At 37.9% G+C, this 25,753-nt stretch overlaps 1 protein-coding gene across 8 annotated transcripts in view; it reads left to right on the forward strand.

Annotated features, from left to right (window-relative positions):
* The window catches only part of NKTR (natural killer cell triggering receptor), a 63,508-nt gene that overhangs the window by 661 nt on the left and 37,094 nt on the right, over positions 1-25,753 (forward strand). The window lies entirely within an intron of this gene.

The following is a 25,753-nucleotide window of genomic DNA, read 5'->3' on the forward strand; positions in this document are numbered from 1 at the left end:
GGGACACTACGCCCTGCACCCCCGAACTGAGTGTTCGTACCATGCCTGGCGCCAAGATAAAGGGGGTGCAATCCTCGGACTTTTTCTCTCTCAGTGTCTCTAGGGGCAAACACTCCCAATTCCTGTTTCTGGTATTTTTATCTCTGTGTGAGGTTTGGACTCGTATATTGTCTTTCCTACGCCTTGTATATATCATGAGTAGATTAACCCCACTAGTATTTTTCCTTAAGTATCTTTAGCCAGAATTTCTTGGTTCGTGGGAAAATTACTTTGTGAAAGTCTTGTGCGATTTAAACCAAAGCAGTCTGTGCCAACAGGCTTGCAGCACGAATGCACGTAGCATTAATGCTTCGCCTTTAGGGAAAGCAGCCGTTCGTGAGTATATTTTATTGAGAATAAAACGTTTTCTTCTGGAGAGTAGTTGCTACGTAGCAGAGCCTTCAGGATTCCGAACTGTTAGCCTCCCCCCCCCCCCCCCCCCGCATCCCCGTATCTGTGACAGAAGTTTTAGTTGGAAAGTCTTTGTGCAGCGTCTTGTTCAGCAGATTCTTACTGAGATCCTGCAACTGTTCAAGACTGAGGACAGCAAGGAATAAAACAAAGGACTCTCTTCCTTGTAGTTTGTATTCTGTTTGGGGGAAGACAGACCATAAACAAGGGGGAAAAATACAGTGGCTTATAGTAGGGGTACTGTTTTAGTATGTTGGTCAGAAAAAGCCTTTTCTGAGATGACAGTTAAGCAGGCACCTGGAGGAGATGAGGAGGGGAGCCATTGTGGATACCTTTGAGGAGCATTCCTGGCAACCGAAGTTAGTACAAAGGCCCCGAGGAGGGAGTGTGTTTGCATGTTTGAGGAACTGCTGGAAACCCCTGGTGGAGTAGAGGAGCGATGAGAGTAGCAGGAAATGGCTGCAGACCATAGTGAGGACTTTGACTCTGAGATAAGATATTGAAGGGTTTTGAGCAAAGGAATGTTATGATCTTAGAAATCTTGTTGCATTCTCAGTTTTTAATATTTTGGGGGGTTGATGGATTTTCCTTTATTTTGACTGTTATAGTTGCAGAACTGTATGCATTTGTCAGTATTCACAAAACTTTACACTAAGAAAGGATTAAATATGCTGTATGAAAATTATATCTTAACAAAATATTATCGTTTAAAAACATCACCTAAAATAACCACAATCATTCTGTGACAGAGAAACATCACTGGGAAGAGATTGATATAATTAGGTTGAGCAGTTCATTCACTCTTTGTGGTGGTTGTAAATGGAAAAGACGATAATTTTTAGTTGAAGCTCATGGATGGGTGTCAAAATTCCCTAAATATTTGCATTGTTTTGTTTTTTTTTTTACCTGTGTTGCATAAAATCAGATTGAGCAAATAGTGCTTGTCACATTTATCATTACATTTCCACAAATGCAATATGTAACTTACTTTATCTTTTATGCATTATAAAACTTGCTTTCTCTTTGAAATAAACATAAAGTACTTCCAAATTTACATTTATAGCACCCAAAAGAAAAGGAAACTCTTTTTAGGATGTGGCATAAATATTATTGACTTACCTTTGGAACAGTGTGAAAATATCTCTTTTTAAAAAATTGTTTTTAACCATGTTTATCATTTTTTAAAATTTATATCCAAGTTAGTTAGCATATAGTGCAACAATAATTTTGGGAGTAGATATCCTTAATGCCCCTTATCCATTTAGCCCCCCACCCCCCCAACCCCTCCAGCAACCCTCTGTTTGTTCTCCATATTTAAGAGTCTCATGTTTCATCCCCCTCCCTGTTTTTATATTATTTTTGCTTCCCTTCCCTTACGCTTATCTGTTTTGTATCTTAAAGTCCTCATATGAGTGAAGTCATACGATATTTGTCTTTCTCTAATTTTGCTTAGCATAATACCCTCTAGTTCCATCCATATATATATACACATACGTATATATATATATACACGTATACATATATATATATATATACGTATATGTATACCATATCTTTATCCGTTCATCCATCGATGGACATTTGGGCTCTTTCCAATACTTTGGCTATTGTGGATAGTGCTGCTATAAACATTGGGGTGCATGTGTCCCTTCAAAACAGATACCTGTATCCCTTGGATAAATATCTAGTAGTGCAGTTGCTGGGTCATAGGGTAGTTGTATTTTTAATTTTTTGAGGAACCTCCATACTGTTTTCCTGAGTTGAGCATTTTTTCATGTGTCAGTTGGCCATCTGGATGTCTTCTTTGGAGAAATGTCTATTCATGTCTTTAGCCCATTTCTTCACTGGATTACTTGTTTTTTGGATGTTGAGTTTGATAAGTTCTTTATGGATTTTGGATACTAACCCTTTATCTGATATGTTGTTTGTGAATATCTTCTCCCATTCCGTTGGTTGCCTTTTAGTTTTGCTGATTGTTTCCTTCGCTGTGCAGCAGCTTTTTATTTTGATAAGGTCCCAATAGTTCATTTTTGCTTTTGTTTCTCTTGCCTCTGGAGACATGTTGAGTAAGAAGTTGCTGTGGCCAAAGATCAAAGAGGTTTTTGCCTGCTTTCTCCTCAAGGATTTTCATGGCTTCCTGTCTTACGTTTAGGTCTTTCATCCATTTTGAGTTTATTTTTGTGTATGGTGTAAAAAAAAAAAGTGCTCCAGATTCATTTTTCTTCATGTTGCTGTCTGGTTTTCCCAGCACCACTTGCTGAAGAGACTGTTTTTATTCCATTGGATATTCTTTCCTGCTTTGTCAAAGATTAGTTGGCCATATGTTTGTGGGTCCATTTCTGGGTTCTCTATTCTGTTCCATTAATCTGAATGTCTGTTTTTGTGCCAGTACCATACTGTCTTGATGATTACAGTTTTGTAATACAGCTTGAAGTTGGGGATTGTGATGCCTCCAGCTTTGGTTTTCTTTTTCAAGATTGCTTTGGCTATTTGGGGTCTTTTCTGATTCCATACAAATTTCAGGATTGTTTGTTCTAGCTCTGTGAAGAATGCTGGTGTTATTTTGATAGGGATTGCACTGAACATGTAGATTGCTTTGGGTAGTATTGACATTTTAACAATATTTGTTCTTCCTGTCCAGGAGCATGGAATATTTTTCCTTTTTTTTGTGTGTCTTCTTCAATTTCTTTCATAAGCTTTCTATAGTTGTCAGTGTATAGATTTTCACCTCTTTGGTTAGATTTATTCCTAGGTATTTTATGGTTTTTGGTGCTCAGTTTTTATATTTTGAGGCTTGATGGATCTTAATCCTTACACCATAGTGAATCCATGTTTCAGATAACAGGGCTTATGTTTTTTTAAGAATTAAAAATAGCATACTCATAAAAAGTGTTAAGCAAAACAAACAGATTCTATACATAAAATACTCATTTCCTAGTACATACTTGTATCCTAGATTTGCAAATAACCTTTGTTATGAAAAATCTATAGAAGATGTTTGGTAAATGTTGTGTGAATTTCAGTCCCCAACATCCAAGGTAATTCATTATAATACCATACCATTCTGACAGAAGTGACTAGCAGTCTTGAGAACACTGAAACATAACAAGGAATGCTTATACTGTTCTAGGTTGACCCAGTTGATAATTGGCAATTTTATATGGTTCAGTCTCACATAGAATACTCTTAGCACTTTTCAGTGTATTATCTAAGTAGTAGGTAATTGATTTTTACACAGCTTTTAAAGATCACTTCAATTGTTTGAAATGAGGTACCCCACTTTATAGGATTTAACCATTAGTAAGTATGTCATTTGAGTACTTAGTCAAGTGATATTCTTGACTTCTTGAATTGTTAATAATTTGCTTAATGTAAATACAGAGTAGTAACAAAGATGGTTTAGAAATGGCCATACTGTTGGGGCACCTGGGTGGCTCAGTTGGTAAGTGTCCGACTTCGGCTCAGGTCATGGTCTTGCAGTTCGTGGGTTTGAGCCCCACATCGGGCTTTGTGCTGACAGCTCATGGCCTGGAACCTGCTTCAGATTCTGTGTCTCCCTCTCTCTCTCTGCCCCTCACCAAACTCACGCTCTGTCTCTCTCTTGCAAAATTAAATAGAACATTAAAAAAAAAAAAAAAAGAAATGGCCATACTGACCATATTGATGAGAGATCAAGAAGTATTGATAAAAACTGAGTTGAATACAACACAGTATGTATTATTTTCCATTACTATCGATGGAGATGTGTATATTTTATAGCAAGTTAACTAGACTTTTGAATTACAAAACTACAAAATGAGTGCAAGTATATATTAAAAAAAAAGTGCCTTTTTTAAAGTTTATTTTGAGAGTGAGCAAGTGCGTGCACTCTTTTAAATATAGTTTTTAAAAAATTATTAAGGTTTGATAGGTTCTATTTTAGGAGAGGGGCGGGGGGGGGGGGTGGAGAGTGAATCCCAAGCAGGCTCCTTGTTTTCCGCACAGAGGCCTATGCTTGTGGGGCTTGATTTGGGGCTCTATATCACAAATCATGAGATGACCTGAGCCAAGAACAAGAGTGGGTTGTCTGCCCTACTGAGCCATCCAGGCACCCTAGGAAGAGTCTTTATATATGAGTTTTTCTCTGTGAATCCAATAAAATGGTTCCTATTTGAAATAATTCCAGACTATATCTTAGGAATTTTTTTTTCCCGAAGGTTTTTAACTGAAATTTTCATTTCTTTAATAGTTGCAGAACTGTTCATATTATTTCTTCTTGTGTGAGTTTATCTGTGGGATCTGTAGTGATAGCTCTTCCTTCATTTCTGATATTGGTAATCTGTGCCCTTTGTCTTTTTCCTTGGTCTGTTTGGCTAGAGGTTTATCATTATTATCATATTTATTATCATTTCAAAGAACTAGATTTTGGTTTATTTTTTTCCACTACTGTTTTTCAGTTTTTATGATTTCTGCTCTTTATGTCCTTTCTAATGCTTGCTTTGGCTTACTTTGCTCTTTTTCTAGTTTCTTTAAAGTGAAAACTTGGATTGTTGACTTGAGACCTTCTTTTCTAATGTAAGAATTTAATGCTATAAATTTCCCTCTGTATGCAGGACCCCACAAATTTTGATATATTGCTTACTTTATTTTAGTTCAAAATATTTTCTAATTTCCCTTGAGGTTTAATCTTTGGCTCATGAATTATTGAGAAGTGTTTTGGGGCACCTGGGTGTCTCATTTGGTTAAGTGACTGACTCTTGGTTTTGGCTCAGGTCATGGTCTGATAAGTTTGTGGATTCAAGCCCCACATCGGGTTCTGTGCTGTCAGCACTTGGGATTCTCTTTGTCCATCTCTCACCCTCTCTGCTTCTCCCCTGTTCTCACAGATGTGCTCACACCCTCTCTCTCTCTCAAAATAATAAACTTTAAAAAAAAAAAAAAGAAGAGTTTTAATTTCTAAGTACAGTACTTGGATATTTTGCAGTTGTCTTTCTGTTAATGATTTCTAGTTTAATTCCATTGTGGTCAGAGAATATACTTTGTATGACCTTAGTTCTTTTAAATTTATTAAGGTTTGATATGTTCTATTTTAGTGAATTTCTCATGTACACTTGAAAAAAACGTCTGTTTTGCTGCTTTTGTGTGGATCTACATTTTTAAATTCTTAAAAAATGTTTATGTATTTATTTTGTGGGGAGGGACAGAAAGAGAGGGAGAGAGAGAATCCCAAGCAGGCTCCACACTGCCAAAGCAGAGCCTGATGCAAGGCTTGAACTCATGAACTGTGAGATCATTACCTGAGCCAGAATCAAGAGCCAGATGCTTAACTCACTAATCACCCAGGCACCCCTCTGTGGAGTGTTCTATAAATGTTAGTTTGACATTTGGCTAATAGTGTTGTTCTATTAGTTTGGGTACGGGTGTCATTTTGACACCAGTTGGCTAATAATGTTGTTCAGTTCTGTATTCTGGCTGATTTTTTTGTCTCCTTGTTCTGTTGATTACCAAGAAAGGAGTATTGAAGTCTCCATATATAATTGTGGATTTGTTTATTTCTTCTTTCAGTTCTGTTAGCTTTTGCTTCCTTTATTTTGAGGCTCTCTTGTTAGGTGGATGCAGACACCTTTAGGATTGTTAGGTCTTCCCAACGAATTGAGTCTTTTATCATTATGTAATGACCCTTGTTAATTTCCTTGCTTCAAAGCCTGCTTTGTCTAATGTGAATACTGCTACTTCAGTTTTTTTTTGTTAGTGTTTATGTGGTATGTCATTTTCTATCCTTTTATTTTCTAACTTCTATTTAAAGTAGGTTTCTTGTAGATGGTAAATAGTTGGATCTTGTTTTTTCTCCCCCCCTGGTTTTATTAAGATATGATTAACATATAACATTGTGTAAGTTTGAGGCATACATACGGTATGAAGATCTGATACACATATATTGTGCAATGATTGTCATCGTAAAGTTAGTTAACACTTGCATCAAAAGCAACCTGTTGCTTTTTTATAATAACCTCTTTCTTTCGATGTGATTCTGGGGATTAGAATTCACTTTAGAATGGATGTTGTTATACTGTCAGTTAATCCTTACAGCAGCCTTGAGAGGTAGGCATTTTTGCATCCCTCTTACAGATCAGCAACAGTCTCAAATAAGTAACTTGCTCAAGGACACAGTGCTTATTAAGAACTGAGATTCAAAGATGGATCTTGTTTTTTAACCCATTCTCACAATCTTTTAAACAGTATATTTAGACTATTTACATTTAATGCAGTTATTTGGATTTGTCTAATATTTGTTTTTGCTTCCTCTGTTTTCTTCTGTTTGGGATTATTTGAATATTTTTTAGTATTTTTAATTTTTCTATTGATTTTTGATGATCTCTATAATTTTCATTTGATGCAGTTTTAATAAAAATTTTATTATACAGCAATAATATAATCAACACTTTTCCAAATCCAAATGATACTGAATACAGATCTACATGGTGGATCAGAGTGACTCCAACAAATTATATGGATTCAATCTCTCTGCATAGTTTTAGTGGTTACTCTAGAGATTACAGTATACATATTTGGCTTTTCATGGTGTATCTAGAATTAATATTTTACCACTTCAGGTGAAATGTTGAAGCCACCCCACCATATAATATCTCTTTACCTCCTACTTTATAGTGTATTTGTCATGTGTATTACATCTACAAACACTGAAAGCCTTTGCTTTCAAACATCACACATAGTAGCTTAAGAAGAGAAAAAATACTCTCATTACTTTCTCTCATTATTTCTGTTGCTCACATGTGTTCATTCCTGAAGTCTCAAGTTCCCTTTGGTATCATTCCCTTCTACCTGAAGAACTGGCTTAAAGTATTTCTTTTAGAGCAGATCTTCTGGCAACAAATTCTCTTTTGTTTTGTTTTGTTTTGTTTTGTTTTGTTTTGTTTTTAACCTGAGAATTTTACTTTGCTATTACTCTTGAAAGATATTTTCACTAGTTACAGAATTCTGTGTTGACAGTTACTTTCTTTTAGTACTTGAAAAATGTTCACTGCCTTCTAGTCAGTTTGGTTTCTGATAAGAAATCCATAGTCGTTCAAATTGTTTTGCCCCATATGTAATGTGTTACTCTTGTCTGACTGCTTTTAAGATTTTTACTCTTAAATTTTAGCAGTTTTATTGTGATGTGTCTGGGTGTGAATTTCTTTGTGTTTATTCTCTTTGGGATTTACTGATCTTTTGAATCTGTGTTTGTCTTTTGCCGTCTTTAAGAAATTCTCAGCTAATATTTCTTCAGCTGTTTCCTGTCTAGAACTCTTTTCCTCTTTCCAAGACTTTGATGACACAAATATCAAACGTTTTGATGTTACCTCACAAGTCTGAGGCTTTGTTCAGTTTTTCTCCCCCCAATATTTTTTTCTCTCTGCTTTTCAGATTGGACAATTTCTATTAATTGGTCTTTAAGTGCACTGACTTTTTCCTCTGTCATGTCCATTGTACTGTTGAACTCACCTAGTGAATTTTTAATTTGGCAATTGTATTTTTTGGTTTTAAATTTTCCTTGTTTTTGCTTGAGAGTTTCTGTTTTTCCATTCATTTGTACTTAATGTAGTATAATTGTAATAGCTGCTTTAAAGTCTTTGTGTAACAGGTTTCTAACATCAGTATCATTGTGTAGTTTCTGTTTTTGTCTTTTCCCTTATGGGTTATGAGACTTTCATGGTTCTTTAAATGTAGATAAATGTTGAATTGTATCCCAGACATGGCCCTGAGTGTAGCTTAATTCTTGTGGAGAATGCTCACTGTTGTTGGTATTGGTGATGGTGATGATGATGATGATATTGTAGTAGGCAGTCAGCCTGCAACCACCTTCTGCTGCTTAGAGTCAGTTCCACGCATGCATAATGCATGGATAAGCCCTGGAGTTCGTACCTTATGGGACGGTTTTCTTGAGGGAGCTCCCTCTTTGAGATTTCCTCAACACGTTTTGGCCCTTAAGGACTCCCTTTTTTGGTCATCTGGCCAGAAAGCTTGAGTTTTAGTTTCCTTACTCTCCCGTGTACTTCTTATGATTGTGTCTGTCTCTGAGGCTAAGTGGCAAGAGAATAGAGAGTAAAAGCAGCAAAGGGGCACCTGGGTGGCTCAGTCTGGGCAGATCAGTCGGTTAAGTGTCCAACTCTTGGTTTCAGCTCAGGTCATGGTCTCTTGGTTGTTGGGTTTGAGTCCCGCATCATGCTCTGCACTGCTGGTGTGGAGCCTACTTGGGAATCTCTCTCTCCCTCTCTCTCTCTCTGCCCCTCCACCACATGTGCTCTCTCTCTCTCAAAATAAATCAACTTAAAAAAAAGACAAAAGCAGCAAGGATTCTTATCCTTTGGGAACACAGTTCCTCTAGTCAGCAAGATTTACCTCCCTTGAAGTTTAAAATTTTTTTTATGTTTTATTTTTTTTTTAATATTTGAGAGAGAGACAGAGACAGAGAGACAGAGCATGAGCAGGAGAGGGGCAGAGAGATGGAGACAGAATCTGAAGCAGGCTCCAGGCTTTGAGCTGTCAGCACAGAGCCTGACTCGGGGCTTGAACTCATGAACTGTGAGATCATGACTTGAGCCGAGGTCAGCCGCCTAACCGACTGAACCACCCAGGCACCCCAACCCCTCTGAAGTTTCATATGCTTGCTTGGTCACCACTGCTCTTAGGCTGCTATCACTGTGGAATTGCCTAGGAGTTAAAACAGGACAGAGTGGGAAAAACAGACAGAAAATGAGATTTCCCCCATTCACTGTGATCTGTAGGAGTCCTCTTTCCTGCTCCCTAGACTAGAAATAGAGGGCTTTCCTCAGAGCTCTTTTCTGTACCCAGAGTGCAGTTCTGGGTTTCTTTTGGTTCCAGGTCACAAGATAAGGTAGGAAAACAAAATCCATTACCAATTCGGTGGGCTTTTGTGTTACTTCCAAGTCTGCCTGCTTCCATTTATTTTTATTAGTCCTTAGGTAACTGTTCCATGCTTCCTGTCCAAGGTTTTTTAGTTGAGTTGCATTCAGTGAGAAAGTTAGGGTGGAATATATTTGTTCCATCCAGACATACTTATAAGGAAGTCTGAATCTAGAATTCCTCATAAATTTCTAAAGATGTTAACGGATAGAAATTAGCCAGTCATTTTTCATTGTCTTTACAAATACGTTCATGTTTTCTCAAGGCATAAGCTTTTTGAATGAAATGTGATACCCACTTTGGAAATACATATATATGAAATCCTCATTGACAACTTCATTTTTCTGACAGACTCACCCTTCTCTGGTTAAATGTTAATTCTCTAGGGTTGTTAGTGAGAACATCCCATGGGGGCATGAAATAGTAATCTTGTTTTTTTCTTGTTTGGTGCCTCAGGAGCTTGCCTTTTTATTCAGATCCCGGTACCAAGAAATTGGGAGCCCAAGGAACTGTGTTTTAGATATCTATTAGTAAACTGATTTAAGCTAGGTTAGTCAAAGAATGGCCATTAGGGTTTTTTTAAAGTACATATTGGGGAGTTGCTAATGAGTTAGGTGCAGGCCATAGATTGCCTTTGTCACAATCTTGCTACCAGGCTACCCCCAAAGTCACATTTTGCCAACGCATAGACATTAGCAAGCAAGTATGCCCACACATAAGAAGTTCTGTAAGTTTGATGAAGTCCCAGTTTTGTTTTTTTTTCAGTGCTCCAAGAACTCTTTATGTGAAAGATTCCTGCTCCTGAAAATTGTCATGCAAATGTTTATCAGGCACCAGAATACTCTAAACTCGTGGCTAGACTCAGGACTTTTTTGGTGGACCTAGCCTCAGGGTCTACTCCAAAGGGTGACCCTCCAGATTCATTTGTCCTGTTAACGCAAGGGCATGGATTATCCCCAAATATTTTTATTCAGTCTGTATATCACTAATTCTGAACATGGCCAATAAAAACCCATTTCTAACACTTATGTTGCTAATTCTAAGGCCTCTGGTTGGTGAGAGATAAAGATAGTAAAAGTATTTTTAGTAGCCACCTCTGACTGAGATTTGGCCTTTGATTATCACCTTTGGAGGGTGTTTCTTTATGGTTAAGGTGAGGTTAAAACTTGTGATCCCTTTATATCAATGTCTACATAAGATATCTTAAATTATAGTTATACTACATCATAGTAGTAAAATGGTGTAGGCCATTTGTTTTCAAATTGCAAGATGTTTTCACTTTTTTTTTTCAACATATTAAATTTATTGTCAAATTGGTTTCCATACAACACCCAGTGCTCATCCCAAAAGGTGCCCTCCTCAATACCCATCACCCACCCATCCCCTCCCTCCCACCCCCCATCAACCCTCAGTTTGTTCTCAGTTTTTAAGAGTCTCTTATGCTTGCAAGATGTTTTCATGAAGCTCCGGGGTATCAGACACCCATTTGTTCACTTGCATCCTGTCAGTGTGCAGTGGTTTCCCACAGGTTACGGGACACGTGATGACACAACAGATGCAATGCAGGAGCAGTCAGGAAAACCTGTCTTCGGCCACACCAGACATTAGTTAGATTTGCAAAAATGTAAAACCATGACACTTGAAAACTTCTTGTTCATTTTTGGAAATATAAATTATTAAAAATATTTGTGGGGGCGCCTGGGTGGCTCAGTCGGTTGGGCGGCTGACTTTGGCTCAGGTCACGATCTCATGGTCTGTGAGTTCGAGCCCCGTGTCGGGCTCTGTGCTGACTGCTCAGAGCCTGGAGCCTGTTTCGGATTCTGTGTCTCCCTCTCTCTCTGACCCTCCCTCTTTCATGCTCTGTCTCTGTCTCAAAAATAAATAAAAAAACGTTAAAAAAAAAAAATTAAAAAAAAAAATTTGTGTTAGCATGTAATGAGTTTATTGAAAATTGATTAATATTTTTTAAAATTTCTCCATTTTACTTTCTAATGTGGTAAATATCAATAAATATAAACCCATATAAAAAGTCTTTAAGGTCCTCAATAATTGTTAAGAATATAGAGGGGTCTGGAGCACCCGAGTGGCTCAGTTGGTTAAGCATATGACATGAGCTCAAGTCATGATCTCATGGCTCATGGGTTTGAGCCCCGCATTGGACTTTGTGCTGACAGCTCAGAGCCTGGAGCCTGCTTTTGATTCTATGTCTCCCTCTCCCTCTGCCCCTCCCCCACTCATGCTCTGTTTCTCTCTGTCTCAAAAATAAATAAACATAAAAAGATTTTTTTTTTAAAGAATATAGAGGGGTTCTGAGACCAAACAGTTTGAGAACTATTGTTCTAGACACATGCTTTCATGGAATGCAAGCATTGGGCTTTACCTAGAGATGTTTTGAACTTTTTGTTTGGCTATAATTTCATATTTGTAAGAAGTTGAAAAATAAAAATAGTAAAAATCATCCATTTATCCTTTACCTAGAATCACCTGTTATATTTTATACCATTTGCTCCCTCTGCACATATAATGTTTTTCTGAACCATCTCAGGGTAAGTTACCTACATCATGGCTCTTTACTCTTTTATTTAGCATATTTGTTAAGAATAGAGATATTTCTTAACTACAGTGTAGTTATCAACTTTATAAATTTGCATTGATGTGATAACTTTAATATGCCATCTATGTATTCCTTCCATTTTTATGATTTGGCCTAAAATGTCAATGACAGCATTTTTTCTCTTCCAGTACAAAATCTAATCTAGCATCACATGTTACATTCAGCTGTCATGTCACTTTATCCTTCTCTTTTTAAAAAAATGTTTGTTTACCTTTTTTGATACAGAGCCTGCACCCGGGTGAGATTAGAAGAGAGGCAAAGAGAATCCCAAGCAGCCTCTGCACCAACAACGCAGAGTCTGATATGGAGCTTGATCTGACGAACTGTGAGATCATGACCTGAGCTGAAATCCAGAGTCAGACACTTAACTGACTGAGCCACTCAGGCACCCCTATCCTCCATTTTTATACCTTTTTTGTTTCTTTTGTGACATTGACATTTTAGAGGAATACAGTGCCCTTCCCTCATTTTTAAGTAGAACATTACATTTTTTATTTGTCAGAGGCTTGAAGTATGTTTTCAAAAGTGATAACCAGGGTATTTCTTTAGAGGAATGTTCAACTTTGGAATTTTTATGTGGGCCTCAGAGCAATATCATAAAACCTGGGCAATACATCAAAATTGGTAAAAAAAAAAAAAAAAAAAAGAAAAAGAAAAAAATGGGTAAATAGTTGAAGTTGGTGTTTTTACTTTATTGCTTACGATTCACATGGATTCAAGAAATTGGACTGAAAATGGAGTACAACTTGTGATCTTGCACAAGCCGCTTGACCTCTTTATAGAATGGAAATACTATCAGTTTTGTCTTAATGTGATTCTGAAGATAGCACAGCAAAACTTGCTTATATTCAGAATTACCCTTTAAACTTTAGACCCACACTCAATAGAATTTCTCCTTTGAGAGTGGGGCATGTGGGGATCTGGTATATACTGAGGGAACAGGAGGTTGCGTCTGCCATGTCAACCTCGCCCTGGTCCTAAACTCATTAATAGAGTGACTGGAGGCAGTGGTCTGCACTGTTTAGATGATTTTTTTCCCTTTTTATATACTCACAAATTAAATAGGACTCCAGTGTATTAGTGCCTGTGTAGTAAGGTTGTTGGGAAGACTAATAAAATAATAGAACCAGCTGTCTTACAGATTGTGTTTTTGTAACATGAATTTATTGTGATGGCATTGGTTAATTATGGAGCATAGTTTTAATTAGTTTTAATAGAACACAGGCTACTGTTTGTTTATAACGATCAGATAACAAGGTGAGGCACTAGTTGTGTTGAGGCAAGGGCAGTTGGGCAGCACTGCTCTTCTAAGTTATTCTTGTCCGTCCTGACTAATCTGAAAGACCACAAGAAGAGTTATGTTACTGATAGTGCTAGGAGAAGGGGGGAGAGTGAGGTGTGATCAATTGTAGGATTTCCACAGTGATGTTTAAGTTTTATAATAAACCCTTATAGCTAAAAGCATGCTTTTGTTAGTGATACTCCTCTAACAAAAAAAATCATTCTTCCTGCAACCCCACATTCCTTTGTCCCCCAACTCCCATTTTCCCATAGAAACAGTTGTTTTTATATACGATTATTGATAATGCAGTGTTTCTTTAAATTCTGTCGTGTTATTTGCAGAGCAGACTCTTAATCTGCATCTAGCACAGTGACATAACTGTTTTTATGTTGCTTTAATTATAACGTGCATGAATATGAGCATGTGCACTGAGTTAAGTACAGCTTTTCATATTGAGGTATTGTTTAGACAGATCTTTGTAGATTAAGCCTTTTTGTTCACGTTGTAGTGAAAAGGCTTGTTTCAGGTTTCTGTAAGCAAGAGGGTTTGGTGTGGTTTGTTTATTTTTTATTTATTTATTTTTTTAAGAAATTTGGCCTGGAGAATCCCAATCCAGGCCTGACTGGATGGTTTTGAAGGCAGACACATAAGGGTTTTCATGGGGACTTTGAGAGGAGTAAGTTGACTTCTTCGCACCTTCCTTTCCCTCCCCTTTCTCTGCCTCAGAAATCCCAAGTGAAATATACTAACTTTTTTTTTCCCCTTTTCTACTTTTAACATAAGATGGCTGTTTCTTGTCTAACTCCCACCTCCTATCTCCCCATTGAATTCCTGTACTCTTCTGTTGTTTTTCTACCTTTGTTGGTTTTCATCTGTCAGTGTTGTTGCAAAGGGAATTCTGACATTAGTGGTATGAACCAGCTGTCCAGTACAATTCTTTACAGTTATGATTTGCACATCATTTACATAGTCTTAAAAGCTTTCCAGAATATATATCTTTCAGCCTGAATCCTTGATAGAACATAGCACTTAACACAGATGGTCAGGTGTTCAGTAAACAGTTATCCTGCTGGGAATAAAAGCAGATGGAAACTAAAAAGATTTCTTTAGATAGCTGAAAGAAAGCTCAGGCTAAAAAGGGGAAGACTTAGGTAACGGAATTATCTAGAATTGAGATAATGCTTTCAAAGTTATCTCAAAAATTGCTGTGCTCTACTGTGAATGCCTTACTATGTAAGCCTTGCCACAGGTAGAACCCTATTGTAGTTTCATTGTGCGTCAGGGGACTATGTCTTTTTTTTTTTTTTCAACGTTTATTTATTTTTGGGACAGAGAGAGACAGAGCATGAACGGGGGAGGGGCAGAGAGAGAGGGAGACACAGAATCGGAAACAGGCTCCAGGCTCTGAGCCATCTGCCCAGAGCCTGACGCGGGGCTCGAACTCCCGGACCGCGAGATCGTGACCTGGCTGAAGTCGGACGCTTAACCAACTGCGCCACCCAGGCGCCCCCAGGGGACTATGTCTTAAGTAGAGTGCTATATATAGAGAGATCTTGAATTTCTGTTTCCAGTCCTTATAGACTTGTACAAATCATTGAAGCTGATTCTTTTTTTTTTTTTAATTTTTAAAAAATGTTTGTTTATTTTTGAGAGACAGAGCGTGAGCAAGAGAGGGGCAAAGAGAGAGGGAGACACAGAATCTGAAGCAGGCTCCAGCCTCTGAGCTGTCAGCACAGAGCCTGACCTGGGGCTCGAACTTACAAACCCAACCGTGAGATCATGATCTGAGCTGGAGTCGGACACTCAACCGACTGAGCCATGCAGGCGCCCCGAAGCTTGATTCTTAAGTCATGTGTGAGTAGAGGGGCTAAAAAGGGTAGATTCCCTCTATTCAGGTTGGGTACCCCACATGAACGGGGAAAGGTAAGAGTTAACGTTCCTAAATTAAGCTCTAGGAAGGGATCCTTATAGGTAATGTAGATTAATATGAAGACCCTGACATTTTCATCACAGAACTGCAGTGACACTGGTAGTTTGGAAATGACCCAGACAGCGTGAACCACTATAGCTGCTGCTCTTGTCTCTGCCTCCCTGGTCTTACCTAGCTGTTGTCACCACCGGAAAAAACTTCATGTTTTTTTAGAAGTCTAGTTCCGGGAGTCGAAGAAGGAGACTGTGAAAAGCAGAAATAAACTGATGGTATGTAGCTTCTGCCCCAAAACATTTACCTTTCCCAGAGAGCCTGAAAGTTTCCATATGACCTTTCCATACCAACTGCAGTTCTGGGTACATAAGCATCCCCTGTTTAAGAATGCTATCATCTCTGGGAAGGTTTGTTTTTGTACATAACCTGAACTTATGCAGCAAGACTGCTTTCTTCTTCTTTTATGCTTGTTTATTTATTTTGAGAGAGGGAGCACATGTGAGTGGGGGAGGGGCAGAGAGAGAATCTCAAGCAGGCCGTGTGCTGTCAGTGCAGAACCAACTCAGGGCACCGTTTAATGAACCGTGAGATTATGACCTGAGCCGAAGTCAAGAGTCAGATGTTTAACCGACTGAGCCTCCCAGGTGCCCCAAGACTGCTTTCTTCTAAATTATTTGATGAGAGAGCCACTCTGGGAGTTGTCTGGGGCAAGGGGAAGTCGGTGATGTTACAGCCAGGGAAGACTGGCTGTATATGTATTGGAAAGAGCATTGGATGAGGACTCAGAAGACCAGGCTCTGATTCTGGCTTTGCTCATTTCTATGCAGGTGGCCTTTGGTAAGTTACATTATTAATAGCCAACTGTGTTTGAAAACAGGGTAATAATCTTGGCTATGATAATAATACCATATATTGTTAAGGTGTCTTAGTCCATACAGCATTATGATGTAAGATTTATACCCATTTTAGAGATGAGGAGTGTCTCAGAGGGGCTAATTGATCCAACCAAGATCCTATAGCTAGTAACTGTGAAAGCCAGGGCTCTAGCCTGGGTTTTCTTTCTTGCCCGCTATGCCATGGCTGCTGTGTAAAACCTAGGGTTTAGTATTATGAAGTTGCTGGAAGAGCAGATTAGATTTGAGGATAGTGCTGAGTAGGGCAGCATTAGGATATTTGTTGGCTGGGGAGTGGAGCACCTAAGATAGGAAGGAAGATAGATACGGCAGTAGGGAATTCTTAAACAAAAGTATTTCCCAACTGTATCTTCCATTGTCATTGTATACTGGAAGGGATGAAAAACTCCTTTTACCTTTTCCTCCCTTTCTAGAATTTTAGCTAATACTGTTAGTTATTTGCTTGATTGCATCAGTATCATGGATCAGGTAGGCTTTCTTGGCTGTCTTCAGAACTTAATCGCCACTTACAACATTGTTTCTGTTAGAAAATATTTTCCATATTCCTAACCACCAATTTGAAGATGATTTTTTATTTTTTATTTTTATTTTTGTTTAATTATTTTAATATGAAATTTATTGTCAAATTGGTTTCCATACAACACCCAGTGCTCATCCCAACAGGGGCCCTCCTCAGTGCCCATCACCCACTTTCCCCTCCCTCTCACCCTGAAGATGATTTTCTAAACATGTAAGATTTAAGATAGAGATTGCCAGTGTTTATGAGTGACACATTAGGGAAAGAAAGGAATATTATAATCAGTAAAGTTAATTCACAAGTTCTAAACCGTGTGACCTGAACTCTTATTGCATATGTTTGGCACATTTTAAGCTGAAAAGGGCTTCATTGTTTTTTCTGTTAGTAAAAATAGTGCATGCTCATTATAAAAACACCAATAATATTTAAAAAGTTAAACCTGTCTTAAAATCCTGCCATGCAGAGATAATCACAACTAACCTTTTCTGAACCTCTTAATTCTGTATAATGGTTCATACATAATTTTTAATTTTTTTTAATGTTTATTTATTTTTGAGAGAGACAGAGACAGAATGTGAGTGGGTTGGGGCAGAGAGAGAGGGAGCCACAGAATCCGAAGCAGTCTCCAGGCTCCGAGCTGTCAGCACAGAGCCTGACGTGGGGCTCAAACTCACGAGCTGTGAGATCATGACTTGAGCCGAAGTCGGACGCTCAGGCGCCCCCATACACAATTTTTAAAAATGGTATAAGCTCCATTCTATTCTGGCCCTGCCTTTTTCTGTTCAGCAGCATGTTCTCAACTTTTTTCCACTTCAATAAATCAAGCTTTATGTAATCACTTGTAGTGGTTATATAGTTTACTATCATATGGAAGTATCTGTATTTGTTAGAGTATATGATGGCAATGGTTGCTAAACATAAAGGCTGATAAATAACAGTGACTTAGATTTAAGACAAATTTTCTCTTACACAGCTCCCAGTCAGTCAGCAGATCAAGGCTGATGATGTCAGGGACTCAGGCTTTGTCTTGTTACTCTGTCACTCTTGACATTGGGTGGATGGGTGAAGCTCTTAACAGAAGAATTCAAACTGGGTAAATACAAATGAAGTGGTGGAATTAGAAGAAACATTTTGCAACCCTCAGTATGATTCGTGCGGAAGAGGATCATTAGTGGCCAAACTATTGGGTGAAAAGTTGTTATAGAACATAGTATACACATAAGTTTCAAAATATCATTCCACTTATTAATTTAAAAATGGGGGGAAGTACATTTACAGCTGAGAGATTGGCTAATATAATACTTCAGCATTACCAGTAATGGGTCAGACTGACATGTGCTTCCTGATGGGATGCAAAAAAAAAAGGGGGGGGGGAATGTTTTAGATTAAAAGAGACCAAAGCATGACAGCCAAATCAATGCATAATCTTTGGTTAGACTCCCAGATTTAAAAAAGAGGTATAAAGGGCATTGTGGAACCAGTTGGGTAAATATGAATATTGACTATTATTAGACTGTGGTGTTAATCACTGTTAACATGTTGTGACAATGGTATTGGGGTAAAGTACAGAATATCTTTGTTCTTTGGGAGTATATAGTGAAGTAATTAGGATGAAGCATTATAACATCTATAATTTTCAGTTTGAACCAGAAGAAAATTATGTGTAGAGTCGTAGGAGTAAAGTTAACATGGCAAAGCATCTTTATAGATTTAAAATTATTTTTCAATAAAAAGTTGATGGGGAGAAGGGCATTGCGTGTTCATTCAGATAACCTTCAGATAATTTTGTTAAATATCTCCAGAAATCTTAATACTTTGGGGGGGTTGCAATTAAATGACTATATTTTACTTTAGGGAAAATTGGACACATTTGCAATTTTGAGTTTTCATGTCTAAGAATAAATTATGTCTCCTTTTATTCAGATTGCCTTTATGCCTCTCAGAGGTTTGTAGTTTTTATAGGTCCTACACTCTTACGGCTAAGTAGCTAGAATGTTTTTTGTTGGTGTCTTGAATATGATTTTAATTCTTATCCTTTTTACTAGTTCTTACTGATCATAAAAAATATTAACAATTTCAGTGTCTCCATTAATATTTCAGTTGGTTCTTTTAGGTTTTCTAGATGTACAGCTATGTCTTTCAAATAATGATGAATTTGCTCTTTTTGATATGTATACTTCTCATATGATTCTCTTGTCTACTGCATGGCCTAGAATTTCTAGAACAGCATTAAAAAATGGTGATGATAACAAGCACCTTTTTAATTTTATTTTATTTTTTATTTTTTAAAATTTGTATCCGGGGCGCCTGGGTGGCGCAGTCGGTTAAGCGTCCGACTTCAGCCAGGTCACGATCTCGCGGTCCGTGAGTTCGAGCCCCGCGTCAGGCTCTGGGCTGATGGCTCGGAGCCTGGAGCCTGTTTCCGATTCTGTGTCTCCCTCTCTCTCTGCCCCTCCCCCGTTCATGCTCTGTCTCTCTCTGTCCCAAAAATAAAAAAAAAATAAAAATGTTGAAAAAAAAATTAAAAAAAAAAATTTGTATCCAAATTAGTTAGCATATAGTAAAACAATGATTTCAGGAGTAGATTCCTTAATGCCCCTTCCCCATTCAGCCCATCCCCCCTCCCACAACCCCTCCAGTAACCCTCTGTTTGTTCTCCATGTTTGAGTCTCTTCTGTTTTGTCTCCCTCCCTGTTTTTATATTATTTTTGTTTCCCTTCCCTTATGTTCATCTGTTTTATCTCTTAAAGTCCTCATATGAGTGAAGTTATACAATATTTGTCTTTCTCTGACTAATTTCGCTTAGCATAATACCCTCCAGTTTCATCCACATAGTTGCAAATGGCAAGATTTCATTCTTTTTGATTGCCGAGTAATACTCCACCGTATATATATACCACATCTTCTTTATCCATTCATCCATCAGTGGACATTTGGGTTCTTTCCATACTTTGGCTATTGTTGATAGTGCTGCTAGAAACATTGGGGTGCATGTGTCCCTTCAAAACAGCACACCTGTATCCCGAGGATAAATGCCTAATAGTGCAATTGCTGGGTCGTAGGGTAGTTCTGTTTTTAGTTTTTCGAGGAACCTCCATACTGTTTTCCAGAGTAGCTGCACCAGTTTCCATTGCCACCAACAGTGCAAAAGAGATCCTCTTTCTCCACATCCTCACCAACATCTGTTATTGCCTGAGTTGTTAATGTTAGCCATTCTGACGGGTGTGAGGTGGTATCGCATTGTGGTTTTGATTTGTATTTCCCTGATGATGAGTGATGTTGAGCATCGTTTCATTTGTCTGTTGGCCATCTGGGCGTCTACTTTGGAGAAGTATTTTTCGTGTCTTTAGCTCATTTCTTCACTGGATTATTTGTTTTTTGTGTGTTGAGTTTTTGATAGGTTCTTTATAGACTTTGGATACTAACCCTTTATCTGATATGTCGTTTGTGAGTATCTTTTCCCATTCCATCGATTGCCTTTTAGTTTTGCTGATTGTTTCCTTTGCTGTGCAGAAGCTTTTTATTTTGATGAGGTCCCAATAGTTCATTTTTGCTTTTGTTTCCCTTGCCTCTGGAGACGTGTTAAGAAGTTGTTGCGGCCAAGATCAAAGACGTTTTTGCCTGCTTTCTCCTCGAGGATTTTGATGGTTTCCTGTCTTACATTTAGGTCTTTCATCCATTTTGAGTTTATTTTTGTGTATGGTGTAAGAAAGTGGTCCAGGTTCATTTTTCTGCATGTCGCTGTCCAATTTTCCCAGCACCACTTGCTGAAGAGACTGTCTATTCCATTGGATATTCTTCCCTGCTTTGTCAAAGATTAATTGGCCATATGTCTGTGGGTCCATTTCTGGGTTCCACTGATCTGAGTGCCTGTTTTTCTGCCAGCACCATACTGTCTTGATGATCATAGCTTTGTAATACAGCTTGAAGTCCAAACAAGCACTTTTGACTTGTCCCTTACTTTAATGACATTAGTGCTGTCCTAATGTTCCACCACTAAACATAATGCTGTCTCTTGATTTGAAGGGTGTCTGAGAATTTTTGTGCTTATGTTAAGGGATGAATGTTCAGGGTGCCTGGGTGGCCCAGTCTGTTGAACATCCGACTCTTGATTTTAGGTCACGATCCTAGGGTCGTGGGATCGAGCCCCCATCGAGCTCCGTGCTGAGTGTGGAGCCTGCTAAAGAGTCTTTCTCCCTCTGTTCCTGTCCTGTGCTCGTGCTCGCTTGCTCTCTCACATTTATTCTCCCCTCCCCACTTTTTTCTTTTTTTTTTTTTTTTACCTTCATCAAATGCTCTTGTGGTTTCTGTCTCAGCATAGTACCTTTTAAAAAATGAGATTGATATATAGAGAGTTTTCAAGTTTGTTTATGTCATCTATCTCAGACTTTGGTATCAATTTAATTTGCTTCATAAAGTTTGTTAAGGTTTTCATCTTTTGCTGTGCTCTGAAGCAGTTGAGATGGCATTACATTTTAATCTCAAGAGTTATTTAACAGCACTCTTCTGGATGTATACTTACCAGCATTTTGTTTCTTTCTTGGCTCTGTTTTTTAGTCTCCATCAGCATGGAGTTGTAATCCATACCTTCTTACAATTTTTTCCTACAATTTAGTGTCCCTTTTTATTTTTCCTCCAAAAGAGCCAGCTTTGGAATTTATCAAGTCTAATATTTTTTTTAATGTTTGTTTTTTTTAATGAGGAAAACATTGATGTATGTTTATTTATTTACAGAGTATAAAATAACCCTCTCTGCAAAAGAAAAAGTGAACATATAAATTAAATGACTGATTTTATTTTGATCTAAAATTTATTCATTCTTAAAATGTAAGAAACAATTATTTATAGAAGAAAATATAACCAATATGATTTAATACCTGCATTTAACATTATTTTAATATCAGTTTTGTATATAAACAGACACATACACACTTTTTTTTTTTTTTTTTGGACCGAGCCACCCGGTCTTCCCAATGGGCCACTTAGTTTTTTATTTTACTTTACTTTACTTTATTTTATTTTATTTTATTATTTTTTATTTTTTTTTAATTTACATCCAAATTAGTCAGCATATAGTGAAGCAATGATTTCAGGAGTAGATTCCTTATTGCCCCTTACCCATTTAGCCCATCCCCCCTCCCAAAACCCCTCCAGTAACCTTCAGTTTATTCTCCATATTTATGAGTCTCTTCTGTTTTGTCCCCCTCCCTGTTTTTATATTATTTTTGTTTCCCTTCCCTTATGTTCATCTGTTTTGTCTCTTAAAGTCTTCATATGACTTTTGTTATATGATTTTTGTCTTTCTCTGACTAATTTCGCTTAGCATAATACCCTCCAGTTCCATCCACATAGTTGCAAATGGCAAGATTTCATTCTTTTTGATTGCCGAGTAATACTCCATCGTATATATATATACCACATCTTCTTTATCCATTCATCCATCAGTGGACATTTGGGCTCTTTCCATACTTTGGCTATTGTGGATAGTGCTGCTATAAACATGGGGGTGCCTGTGTCCCTTCGAAACAGCACACCTGTATCCCGAGGATAAATGCCTAGTAGTGCAATTGCTGGGTCATAGGGTAGTTCTATTTTTAGTTTTGTGAGGAACCTCCATACTGTTTTCCAGAGTGGCTGCACCAGCTTTCATTCCCAATGTTTGTTTATTTTTGAGAGAGACAGAGCATAGTGGGGGAGGGGCAGAGAGCGAGAGGGAGACACAGAATCTGAAACAGGCTCCAGGCTCTGAGCTGTCAGCACAGAGCCTGACGCGGGGCTCGAACCGATGGACTGTGAGATCATGACCTGAGCTGAAGTCAGATGTCTAACCAACTGAGCCACCCGGGTGCCCCATGTCTAATATTTTTATTTTCTAATTTATTAATTTTTTCTTACACTTTTATTAAAATCTTTGTTAGGTTTGTTTATTGCTTTTCTTTCTTCATTTGAGTGAGTAATGTATCTAATCATTAGTGAAAACATTTAGGGCTGTGTGCATTGAACAGGACAAAGAGGTGGTATTCAGTATTTTTGGCCTTTTGAAACCTGGCAACTCTGCCATTCCCTGGCCTCATTCCCTGACATCCTGGTTCCTACAGTTCTTTGGTTCTCTGATCTCAGCCCATATCCTTGTCAACTAACTACACAAGCCAATAAATTCTCTTGAGTTTTTGCTGGTACTATCTGCAGGATATTTTTAGCTGGGTGTTAGTTGACCTGTCATGAAAAAAGCTCCATGTGCCTAAAAAATTAGAGAGCTTTTTGGTTTTATCTGAAATCTTATGTTTTCGTGCTATTTCCTTTTCTTTGTTTATAGCTTTTTACTGTGGATTGCTCCTCCATAGTAACTTGAAAAATGTTTAATATATCTTCATGGTGTATTCATTAAGTGAGTAGAGTATAGCACAGTATGCATAACATGCTACCTATTTTTTTAACCAAGGAATTGCTCATTTTTATTCATGTTAAAATTGAGATATAATTGACATATAGGGGCGCCTGGGCTACTGAGTTGGTTAAGCATCCAACTCTTGATTTGGGCTCAGGTCATGATGTCACAGTTCATAGGTTCAAGCCCCACATCAGGCTCTGTGCTGACAGTGTGGAACCTGCTTGGGATTCTCTCTCTCCCTCTGTCTGCCTCTCCCATGTCTCTCCCTCTCTGTCTGCCTCTCCTCCCATGTGTGCTTGCTCTCTGTTTCTCTCACAAAATAAATAAACTTAAAAAAAATTGATATCTAACATCTTAGTTTCAGGTATACGCATAATGATTAGATATATGTATGTATTGTGAAATGATCACTGTAGGAAGTCTTGTTAGTATCCATCACCACACAGAGTTAAGTTTTTTTTCTTGTGAGAACTTTTAAGATTACTACTTTCAGCAGTTACGCTGCTTTGTAAAACAAGAAAAATAGAATATATCACTATTTGCCTGTGTGTTTGAAGAGACACTGGAAGCACACACGTGGTATTAATGAAAGTGATTACCTGTTGACAGAAGTACGAATAAGACTTCTCATTCTTTATGTTTTTTCCACTGTTGGATTTTTGAATCATGAAAAACATTACCTATTCAAAAGAAAATATTTTTAGAAGGTTCCTAAAAATAGCCAAAAGAAATTTTACCAACACCTACTTTGTTTCCCAATAGCTGAAACATTTATATTTTATTTTGTAACCATACCTACCCTAGTTGTTTAGGTTTAATTCTGTGTTGTAATGGATTTAGTGCTCAGTATCACTCTTTTCCCACTAACGTTTTCTCATTTGTTCTTTGAGTCCTATCTTAGGCTTATATTTCAAATAGATTTTTCAGGATGAAATCTAATTATTGTATTTCCTTTGCTATGTATAGAATTCTGTGTTCACAACCTATTAGTCTGTGTAAGATGGTAGCAGTGTTCTGTTGTCTCCAGTTTCTAAAGTAAAGTGTCTGCAGTCAGCCTAATTTCTTTTCCCTGTAGGTGACATGATTCTACTGCCTGAATGCTAGAAGAAGTCTCTTCCTTTATATCTCTGAAAATAGCTTTTATTAAGCAATGTCTTGATGTCGTTCCACTTGTAATAACTTTTCCTGGTGTAATGAATACTTTTTATCTGTGTATTTAGGTGTTTGTTCATTTATATTTTGTTAAGTTCTATCTTTGAATAGTTTTGGTTTCACGTGTTTTTATTGTTTTTATTCAAGTATTTATTGTGTACTTATTTTGTACCAGACTCTGTACAAATCAGTGGGGATAAAGTGGGGAGTAAACAGACCTGGTCCCTATCCCTCTGCTCTCACATGCATCAGTCAGGCGTAGGGTGGATATAAGTGCATTTTGTTCATACTATTGACGGCTCACTCCATTGTGTAAGAATTTGTATCTGTCATTCCCAGCTAAGACAAGAGCTCCCCCAAACAGGCACTGTCTTACGTACTACTGGACCACCTGACACCTGGGGAGGATCTCAGTTAAATGGATAAATGGCCTGATTTTGTTGAAGTGGTATATCCATTCTTTAATTTCCTCTTAGATTTTGCTCTCTGCCTAACCCCTATGACCCGTTCATACCTTTGTTCTTATCCTCATCTCTTACTTGTAATTGTATATGTGATATTCTTTGCCTTGTGCAGTGTACCATCTGCTAAATATTTTTTCCCAACCAGTGCTCACTTTTTCAACTACTGTATCTTTCATGTCTATGATATATGTCTCCTTTTTCACTACTATACCTGTAATTCCAGTGCAGCTGTTTCTGAGAACAAGAAACAATGATATTATTGAAAGGTGAGGTTTGTTATATTCGTATTCCAAGTACTTGCTGATTTTATTGCTGCCATCTAGTGGCCACATCAGGATTACAACATGACTTAGGTGTGTCTTGCTTGGCCTTTCCTGCGTGTAGCCAGTGTTTATTTATTTATTTTTTTAAGTTTATGTATTTATTTTGAGAGAAAGAGAGACTGGGGGAGGGGCAGAGAGAGAGCGGGAGAGAGAGAATCCCAAGCAGGCTCTGCACTGTCAGCATGGAGCTCACCGTGAAGCTCAAACTCCTGAACTGTGAGATCATGACCTGAGCAGAAATTGAGTCGGATTCTTAACTGACTACGCCACCCAGGTGCCCCACGTATGCAGACATTTTAAACTCAGAAGGTAGTCTCAGCCAGTGTGACTGAATGTCCATAGCCTTTCTCATGTCTTGCATGCCCGATTGGGTTAATCCGTTCTTTCTGTGGATTTTTAAGTTATTTTTCTGGGTTTGGCAGTGTTTTTAACCTGGCACCCTGGTAGTGAAGCCAAAACAGTTTGGTTTTAAGTTTATGTATTTAAGTAATTTCTATACCCAGTGTGGAGCTTGAACTCACAACCCCAAGATCAAGAGTCATATGCTCCTCTGACTGAACCAGCTAGGCACCCCCAAAACAATTTGGTTTTGTTCTGTTTTTTTTTTTTACTCTTTTTTTTTAAGTTTATTTATTTATTAAAAAAAATTTTTTTTGATGTTTATTTCTGAGAGAGAGAGAGTACGAGTGGGAGAGGGGCAGAAAGAAAGGGAGACACAGAACGTGAAGCAGGCTCCAGGCTCTGAGCTGTTAGCACAGAGCCTGACATGGGGCTCGAACTCATGAACCCCAAGATCATGACCTGAGCTGAAGTCGGAT

The sequence above is a fragment of the Puma concolor genome, chromosome C2 (assembly GCF_028749965.1).
Source record: "Puma concolor isolate L17-30 chromosome C2, mPumCon1.1.hap2, whole genome shotgun sequence".
NCBI classification, from domain to species: Eukaryota; Metazoa; Chordata; class Mammalia; order Carnivora; family Felidae; genus Puma; species Puma concolor.